The 9,638-nt window shown below is 53.7% G+C and overlaps 1 non-coding gene and 1 pseudogene across 1 annotated transcript; both read left to right on the top strand.

Moving 5' to 3' along the window:
- Window positions 1–2,847: 2,847 nt before the first annotated feature.
- Window positions 2,848–3,009, top strand: LOC124717780. The gene has a single exon (XR_007005813.1). It is a non-coding gene; the product is annotated as a U1 spliceosomal RNA (small nuclear RNA).
- A 5,916-nt stretch (window positions 3,010–8,925) lies between these two features.
- LOC124718034 lies at window positions 8,926–9,051 on the top strand (annotated as a pseudogene).
- Window positions 9,052–9,638: the final 587 nt, after the last annotated feature.

Below are 9,638 nucleotides of genomic sequence, written 5' to 3'. Positions count from 1 at the left end.
GTCGATAGCCACCCATTCACCTACCACCACCCTGACGATGTTACCCATGCCGCCTCCTTTCTCCAGCAGACCTTGTTTAATAAACTCAAGTGGCAGACTCTGCAAGAGAGGCGCTCTGCATCGCGGTGTAGCTTGCTCGCCAGGTTTCGAAAGGGTACGTTTCTGGATGAGGTATCGAATATATTGCTTCCCCCTACTTATACCTCCCGAGGAGATCACGAATGTAAAATTAGAGAGATTAGAGCGCGCACGGAGGCTTTCAGACAGTCGTTTTTCCCGCGAACCATACGCAAGTGGAACAGGAAAGGGAGGTAATGACAGTGGCACGTAAAGTGCCCTCCGCCACACACCGTTGGGTGGCTCGCGGAGTATCAATGTAGATGTAGATGTAGATGTACCTATCAACTCGTCCAAGTTCTGGTCATCCTTCCGTCGCCTTACCGGAACTAAACCCTCCCCCTACTATCTTCTTCTCCATGATCATCACCCTTTCCCTGACACCCTTAGTAAGGCCAGTCACTTTGCCTCCTACCTCTCCCATGTATTTTCCATCCCCGATGATCCCCAGTTCGATTACTCCCTCCCCTCGCTCCTGGTTTCCAGTACTTGGACAACGTTGCACACACGGAACTCAATGCCCCTATCACTACATAGGATCTCATTGATACACTCCGCACAAAACGCAACACCGCTCCTGGTCACGATCGTGTCACCTACCGTCACCTTCGTGAAGCTCCTGTCTCTTTCATCTCCACCCTGGCCAGGCTCTACAATGTAGTCCTGTCCACCGGTTACTACCCCGCCCTGTGGAAAACCTCCCGTATCCTCATGTTCCTTAAACCTGGCAAACCGCCGTCCGCTGTCTCCTCCTACCGTCCCATCAGCCTTACTTCGGTCTTCAGCAAGGTCCTGGAATCTATCCTCACCCGACGCATCCACCAGCATCTCCGCCAGCACCGCCTCCTTCCCGTTACCCAGTGTGGCTTTCGACCGTCCTTCTCTTCCGACGACCTTCTCCTTCACCTCACTCATCTCCTTTCCGAACAGCTTAATTCCCGTCGCTCCGCAATCTTCCTCTCCCTGGACCTCGAACGTGCTTATGACTGCGTATGGCATTCCGGTCTCCTCTTCAAGCTCCAAACCTTCGCCCTTCCCATTAACTACGTCCGTCTGATCGGCTCCTTTCTCTCCCACCGTCTTTGCTATGTCACCATCTATAACAGAGATTCCTACACCTTTTTCCCCTCTGCCGGAGTGCCCCAAGGCTCCGTCCTCTCCCCCCTTCTGTACCTTTTGTACACGGCGGACATGCCGCCACCGTCAGCCCCCGTCCACCTTCTTCAGTTTGCTGATGACACCGCCTTCCTTGCCCTTGCCCCCACATTACAGCGCTCCCAACACCTCCAATCCTATCTTGACCGGTTCACCGCTTGGTGCAACCAGTGGTTGCTCAAGGTCAATCCCTCCAAAACCCAGGCGATCATTGTAGGAAAAACCACCCCTTCCTTCCGCCTCCTTGATTTCAATATCACCATCTATGGCCGTCCTATCACCCTCACTCCCACCCTTAAGTACCTTGGCGTCACCCTCGACGGCCGCCTCTCCTGGACTCCCCACCTCCGGACAATCCAAGCCAAGGCACACTCCCGACTCGGTCTTCTCAAGCTCCTCTCCGGCCGTACTTGGGGTCTGGACCCCTCCACTATCCTCCACACCTATAAATCCCTCATCCGCCTTATCCTTTGTTATGCCCCTCCGGGTTGGATCTCCGCCCCCCCTACCTTTTATAAATCCCTCCAAATCCTTGAACGTCATGCTCTCCGCCTCACCTATCACATCCGTCTTCCCTCACGCGGATCCTGTACGATCTCATCCCCTTCCCCCAAACTCGATCCTCCTCACCCGCTCGTTTCCCCGATCCTCTCCCACCCCTGCCCGCTGCTGCGCCTGTATTCGCTCGTCCCACCCGGTCTCCATCTCTCCACCCTCCTTACCCTCTCCCAAGGTGGCTTCCGCCAGCTCCCCCTCCCTGATGATGCCCCCCTCCCCTCCATCTACCCCTCCTACCAACTTTGATCCTCCCAGCCTCCGCCTGTGCTTGCTCCTCTGGACACCCTCCCTCCCTTCTCTCCCTTTTCCCTCGCTCCTCCCTTTCTCCCCCCTCCTCCCACGGGCCCCCCCTCCCCTGTCCCTCTCCTCCTGCCCCCGTCTCCTCAGCCATTTTCATCCTTTTTCTCCCCTCTCCCCCACCTCACCCCTGTCCCCCTCTTGGCAGGTCCCTGGACTCGCACACGTTAAGTGGACATTCGCGCGCCGGAGATCACCGCCATCAGTGTTTCATGTGTGCCGTCATGTTTAGTGTTCTGTGTTTCACCGTGACACTCCATCGTTCACCAGTTCCATCGTCTTCTTCAGTGTTTGTGTGTCGTATCAACAGTTTGCAGTGTGGATTATCGTCGAGTGTGAACGGCTCCGTGTTTGTCTTTATGTTAAAAAAAAATGGTTCAAATGGTTCTGAGCACTATGGGACTTAACATCTCAGGTCATCAGTCCCCTAGAACTTAGAACTACTTAAACCGAACTAACCTAAGGACATCACACAACACCCAGCCATCACGAGGGAGAGAAAATCCCTGATCCCGCCGGGAATCGAACCCGGGAACCCGGGCGTGGGAATGTCTTTATGTGTCTACTGTTTTATTGCCCACCGTTCGGTAACTTATGTGTCTTCTCAGTGTTTCTTCTCTTTGTGTATCCTCTGGCTGAAGAGCGGCGTAGAATGCTGCTGACAGCCTGCTTGTTGTACAGGTTTAAAATAACAATAAAGAAAAAAAAACGAGGAGAAGCATACTTACCTGGCGTAGAGGATACCGTGATCATGAAGGCGGTTCCTCCGGGGTGAGGCTTGTCCATTGCACTTCGGTCGAGCTGACCCCCGCGATTACTCCAAATGCGAGTAACTCGGGCGCATAATTTTTGGTAGTCGGGACTGCGTTCGCGCTGTCCCGGTGCTAATCTCCATTACAATCAAAGCTTCTCCTCGCACACGCACAGTGAACATTCGCGCGCCGGAGGTCATCGCCGTCAGTGTCTCGTGTGTGTTTGTTCGCCGTCACGCCGCCACTGTTCACGTGTACCATCGCCATCATCCATGTTTTGTGCGCTGTGTCAACTAGTGTCAGTGCTGTTTTCTCGTCAGGCGTGAACGGCTCCGTGTTTTTTGTTTTTTAGTGGTTACATTGTTTTGCCCGCCGTTTTGATTGTTTTCTCTGTGCCCCCTCTCTTTCTCACTTATTGTAAATCTCAAGGCTGAAGAGCGGCGTACTCAGCTGCTGACAGCCCGCCTTGTGTAAGGTGATAAAAATCACAGTAAAGAAAAAAAAACGAGGAGAAGCATACCACCGGCGGCACCAGAGTTCGCGTGGACGCCGAGCGGAGAGGACCTCGCAGCGCAGCCGCCGACCGCCAGCAGCCGTAGCTCGCCCGCTACCCCCTCCAGAAGGCCGCGTGCCAGCCGGCCGCCCGGCAGCGCCCGGGGAGTGTGCACCAGTCGCTCCCGGCGCAGCCGCCCAGCGGCAACCGGCCGAGTGCCGAAGGGTTGAGCCTGCTCCCCTTCGACGCAAAGCCGCGCAACCAGTCGCGGACTGCCGCGAAAGAGCTTCGGCTCGCAGCTCCCGGTAGCCTCCGGTTACCCAACGCCCCCAACGCTCCCAACGCAGCTCGAGTCGAGCCGGCTAATCACCGAACTTCTCGGGGTGGACGTCTCTCCCACCAAAACAACTACACTTAACATCACTTTACACTCACCTGTCACTGGACAGTCATGTACCATTCTCCCACCGGCGCCGCAGCCTCAAGAGACCGAGGCAGCGGCGGCGGATGTGGATACAGAAAACCACTACACAGAGCCCTGGCAGGTGGAGGGCCCAAAACGCAGACCCAAAAAAACACCAGCACAAACAAGCGAGCAACTAAACTCGCTAGGCAACCGAAAGGCGCTGTTGCCTACACCCACTAGCTCATCTCAGGATAGCAACATTAACACAAAACAAAACGCAAACACAGTTGTGGCGAACAACAACAAAGCACACAAAGCCACAGCAGTGCCCACTCAACACAAGACTGGTTTCCCCCCAGTTGTTATACAAAACTATGGGAACCTTAGTGCCCTTAACACTGCATTCGCGGCAAGGCACATAAACAGCACATTACATGCAAAGTACTCGGGGGATAGGGCCTCACTGTACGTTGCCACAGACAACGAATATAAAGATCTTCTGACCTTCCTCAAAGATCGGAAGATCGAACATTACACGTACAGAACGCTGAACGACAGAACCCAGCAGTACGTGATCAAGGGAGTGGATCCCAGTACCCCCAACGAGACAGTACATGCGGCCCTTTGTTATCTGGGATTCGACTGTAAAAGTGCCTCCCGGATGACAGGGTTCCGTACACACGCACCGTTACCACACTACATGGTTGAGTTAGCCGACTCGGCTGATTCCCGCGCCATCCTGCAGATAAAGAGCTTTCTGCGGATGGACGTACATGTAGAACTTTACGAACCACCCAACGTCCCCCAACAATGCAACAACTGCCAGCGGTTCGGCCACTCGGCCCTCCGCTGCGGCCTGGCAACTCGCTGCCGCGGATGCGCTTGCAGCCACAGATCCAACACTTGCACACAAACACAACCAAACCAGCGACGCTGTGCCAACTGCGGTGGGCCCCATGCGGCAAACTTCAGACAGTGCAACTCATACAAACAGGCGCTGAAGCGAAAACATGACAATAGTAGGGTACTGTACGACATACCACGTCCAAGGCCAGCGCCGAACCCAGTAAGGAACGGCGTAACGTTTGCCACGGTTGCACGCCCTGGCGGAACGGCACAGGCTGCGGAACCTCAGCGCCCTACACACACACGTGAAACAATCGCTGCAACAGCCACACAACAACCATAGGCAACACCTGAAACCCAACAAGCATCGGTACCAACACCTATGCCCCCAAACAACACGACCCCACTCCCGGAAATCACGTGCTGCGAAGAAACGCACCATATACAGGAAAACACCCCCACACAAGAACCCCCGAACCCCAAGCCCAGAGGAGGAATAGACGTACACGCAAACACAGGGCGGGGAACACGAAATCACCACAACAGGCCATACAGCAACAACAGAACAGCAACACACAGGAAAACAGTCAACAAGACACCGAGACTGTAACTCACACTACCATCCCCCTCACCACAGAAGTAACACAGGCGCCACAACCTCTGTCACAAAGCACAAATGCCGCTCCTAACAACACACCAATACCCGCACAAGCGGCCGCTAACTCCACAACAGCACCTCAGGCTGCCACACCCAACACCAACACACCACCTGGGGGAATACTGGAAACACTATTCCCCCGACACACAACCGTTCAAATCCTTACCAAGGTGCTGACGGCCGTCACTACACTCATCACCCAGCTCATGAGCGCCGAACCCGGGCAATACTGGGCTGTCATACACACTGCCATCACAACACTCTTTCACACTCTTACATGAATAATATACCACACCCGGCCCATAACGCAGACCCGCATACACTATCACAGATCCTGTTCTGGAATGCAGACTCGATCCACAACAAAAGGGCAGAATTTGCCGCGTTCATGGAGCGCACGGGAATCCTTGTCGCGCTACTGAGCGAGACTAAACTTAAACCGCACAAACAATTTAACTTTCCTGGCTATTGTGTCTATCGTACCGACCGACCGGGCGACGCCGTGGCAGGTGGAACTGCAATCGTCATACACAAAGACATTGAGCACACAAACATAGAGCTCCCTGAACTGGAAAAAATCGAGGCTACGGCCGTCACAGTCAAGTTCAACGGAGCCTACACCACACTGATATCGTTATACAACAGCCCTGTAGGCATCTCAACACGCGATATCAGCACATTACTCAACATTTCACCGCGAGTAATAGTCGCTGGAGATCTGAACGCAAAACACCCAGAATGGAATTCACGCATACGAAATCCCAACGGCAAAAAACTGTACGAACATTCGCTAGGCAGAAACTACATTATACTAGCGCCGACTGAACCGACGCACATTCCCTATCAGAGGGGACACAGGCCAGACGTGATAGACATGGCCCTCATCAAGGGCATTACAGCGACACTCAACGTTGCCGTTGAAAACGATCTGCCCTCAAACCACCAACCTGTAATACTATACATTGAGGAAACACTGCAGCACACGGAACAACGCAAGATGTTGGACTACGGGCGTGCGAACTGGACATTGTTCAAGCAAACGCTTGATAGCCACATCCCACTTATACACGAAATTAACGAAACAGGACAAATTGACGAGGCAGTAGAAACCCTCACTAACGCCGTCCGGGACGCGATGGCAGGCACCATACCTGATCGCACCTCACGACAACGCAGTGCGGCCCTGCCCCAGGAAATCCTGGGCCTAATCTCAATGAGGAATCGCGTCAGGAGACAATGGCAGCGCACCAGGCGTCCGTACTTCAAACGGCACATTAACAGACTACAGGGCATCGTACACGATAAAATACAAACACATAGAACACAACAGTGGAATCAAAAACTCGAAGGGCTGGACACCGCACGACCTGGCGTGTGGCAGCTATCCCGACACTTCACCAGGGAGAAAATAAACACCCCAACGCTTCAAGGGCCTGACGGACCTGCATACTCAGCCGAGGAGAAAGCAGAACTAATGGCTCGAACACTCGCAGCGTCATTCACACCGAACCTGGTACCATCAGATCCAGTGTTCACACTTGCTACTGACCAAGAGGTTACACGCATTCTAGCCCAACCATCGCGCGACGACATTCGACATGCTAGCACAGCCGAAGTCTCCTGGGCTATAATGCATTCCGCTGCTAGGAAAGCCCCTGGTCATGATGGCATTCAAAACCGTGTCCTCCAGGAGTTCACGGATAAAGCAACTGAGTACCTAACACACATAACGAATGCCATACTAAATTACCAACACTTCCTCGCCTTTTGGAAGACGGCCAAGGTCCTGATGTTCAGGAAGCCGGGGAAAGACCACAGCCTCCCACAAAATTACCGACCCGTCAGCCTTCTGAGCTCGCTCAGTAAGATTGTTGAAAAGATGATTCTCAAACGCATCACAAGGCACTGCATAACAAATGACATCCTGAGACCGGAGCAATTCGGCTTCAGGAATCACCACTCCACAACACAACAACTCCTACGGGTCGTTGAACATATAACACATGACTTCAACATAAACAAAGCTACAGGGGCAGTGTTCCTGGACATCGAAAAGGCTTTCGACCGTCTATGGCACAACGGCCTCATCCGCAAACTCAGCGACGCGGGATTCCCTGACGGGCTGCTGCGTCTAATACACTCATACCTCACAGACAGGAGTTTCAACACTGACGTGCAGGGAAAACAATCAACACGACACGGTACACACGCGGGAGTACCCCAGGGAAGCATCCTAGGGCCCCTACTGTTTAACCTCTACATAAACGATCTCCCAACCACACACAACACAATGATGGCAATCTACGCGGATGACACAGCCATCCTTGCGCAAGATTGGAAACCATCAAACATTACGTCACGCCTACAGACTGCACTCAGAGTGGCCGAGCCTTGGTTGAAGAAATGGCGTGTTAGAGTAAACGTCGACAAGTGCGAAGCCGTTCTGTTCACCAGAAGATCGAAGCAACTGCGCAAACACCGCTACTGCAGACCAATAACTCTACAAGCACGTCCAATACGTTTCCGCGAGAAAGTCAAATACCTCGGTGTCTGGCTGGACCGGAAATTACTCTGGGGGGACCACATACAACACATGACCAACCGAGCTAGCGCGAGGCTCAAACAGCTCTATCCTATGCTCAACAGGCGTAGCACACTGAACAGAAGGGTGTCGAGGTCCATGTACATGACACTTATCCGACCCCTGATGTACGCAGCTCCTGTCTGGGGATACGCTGCGCCTACACGCCTGCGCCGTCTGCAGCTCATACAAAACAAAGTACTCAAAAATCATAAGCAATGCTCCACGATACACACGCATCGCGGACCTTCACCAGGAATACCGACTTGAGACTCTCACGGAGGTAAACCACAAACTCACCACAAGACTATACAGAAACTCCAGACATTCGCAGAACCCGTTTATTCTGAATCTGGGGAACTACGACCACAATCATAGATGGAAACATAAAAGACCAAAAGACATACTTGTAAGGACATAACATCTATGGCCAAGCATTCGCAAACATAACGGCACAGGCGAGCCCCTGTTAATCAGACGCCATTACTGGATATCCAGCTGGAATACACTGCCGAATAACTGGCACCACACAGGGAAGCCGTACCGTACACTGCATGCAAACAAGCTCCACTCATCCCCCACACAGTGAGATGATCTATGGCCGATCTCCCACTACTGTGTAACGATCTTGATTGTTCCAGGAATGCAGCAGCAGCAGCAACTGGGACACATCGCCATCGCTTGTCATGGTAATGATGCATGATACCTACTCTAACAAATCCAACCTTGCATGAGCTATCGCAGCTAGTAAGCCACTACTGCTCTTACTACCCATCCCACTGTCGCAGAGATTTTTTTCCCACGGTACGAGCCATGGCACTTTTTTCCCTCTGCTCTTCAAATCGCTACCCTCACTCGCGTTTCGTCCACTATCTATCACCTGATGGACCGTGTTAATGCGTAGCCTTACCCAGATGCACGGACAACATCACAGCCCAGCATCCTGTGATCCACTTACCAGACAACTAACATGTTTACGGAGGTGACAGTAGAACTTTTGGTTTGGTCACCACGTTGGTGCGGGCGTGGAGGGGCCCCATCTCTTTTTTAAAGAGGAGAAGCATACTTACCTGGCGTAGAGGATACCGTGATCATGAAGGCGGTTCCTACGGGGTGAGGCTTGTCCATTGCACTTCGGTCGAGCTGACCCCCGCGATTACTCCAAATGCGAGTAACTCAGGCGCAGTCTACCCAGCAGCAGTCCTCGCCAGCAGCCCATAGCGGTCCTCGCCCACAGCCCGCAGCGGTCGCAGCCACCAGTGGTCCTAGCTGCCACCAGCAACAGCAGCAGCAGCGTAGGCGTCCCCACCGGCCAGCCAACTGGGTCGCCCCCCCCCTCCCCGCCAGCAACAGCAGAGTGAGACTTCAGCCCCAGTTTCCTTCATCCTTCATCATTCTCCGTCCCCTTCTACTCTGTGTCTCCTCTCGTCGCCCTGCCTGTCCCTCATTTGCTTCTTTGTCTTGTCCTGTGTTTTCCCCTTATCACAATGTCAACCCCCACCACCTCGTCTACAACCACCACCACCGCCATCATATACACCTCTCCCTCCGCCGCTGCCACCACAATCACGTGGTGTGCCCAGTCACCTCCCCTCAGTCCATCCCCCCACTCCTCACTCTCCCGTTTCCCTCACTATTTGTCGCCCCATCCCCAGCTCCTTCCTCCCATGCCTCCTCTGATACCTTCCCGCCACTCCCTCCCTCTGCTCCTTCCAGTTCCGCGAGACCCACTAGGGTGGTCGCCCGGAGGCCCATGGCCCACGCTCAGCCCTTCG

This window comes from Schistocerca piceifrons, chromosome 1 (genome assembly GCF_021461385.2).
Source record: "Schistocerca piceifrons isolate TAMUIC-IGC-003096 chromosome 1, iqSchPice1.1, whole genome shotgun sequence".
In the NCBI taxonomy this organism is placed as follows: Eukaryota; Metazoa; Arthropoda; class Insecta; order Orthoptera; family Acrididae; genus Schistocerca; species Schistocerca piceifrons.
This window is presented reverse-complemented; position numbering and strand designations above follow the sequence as displayed.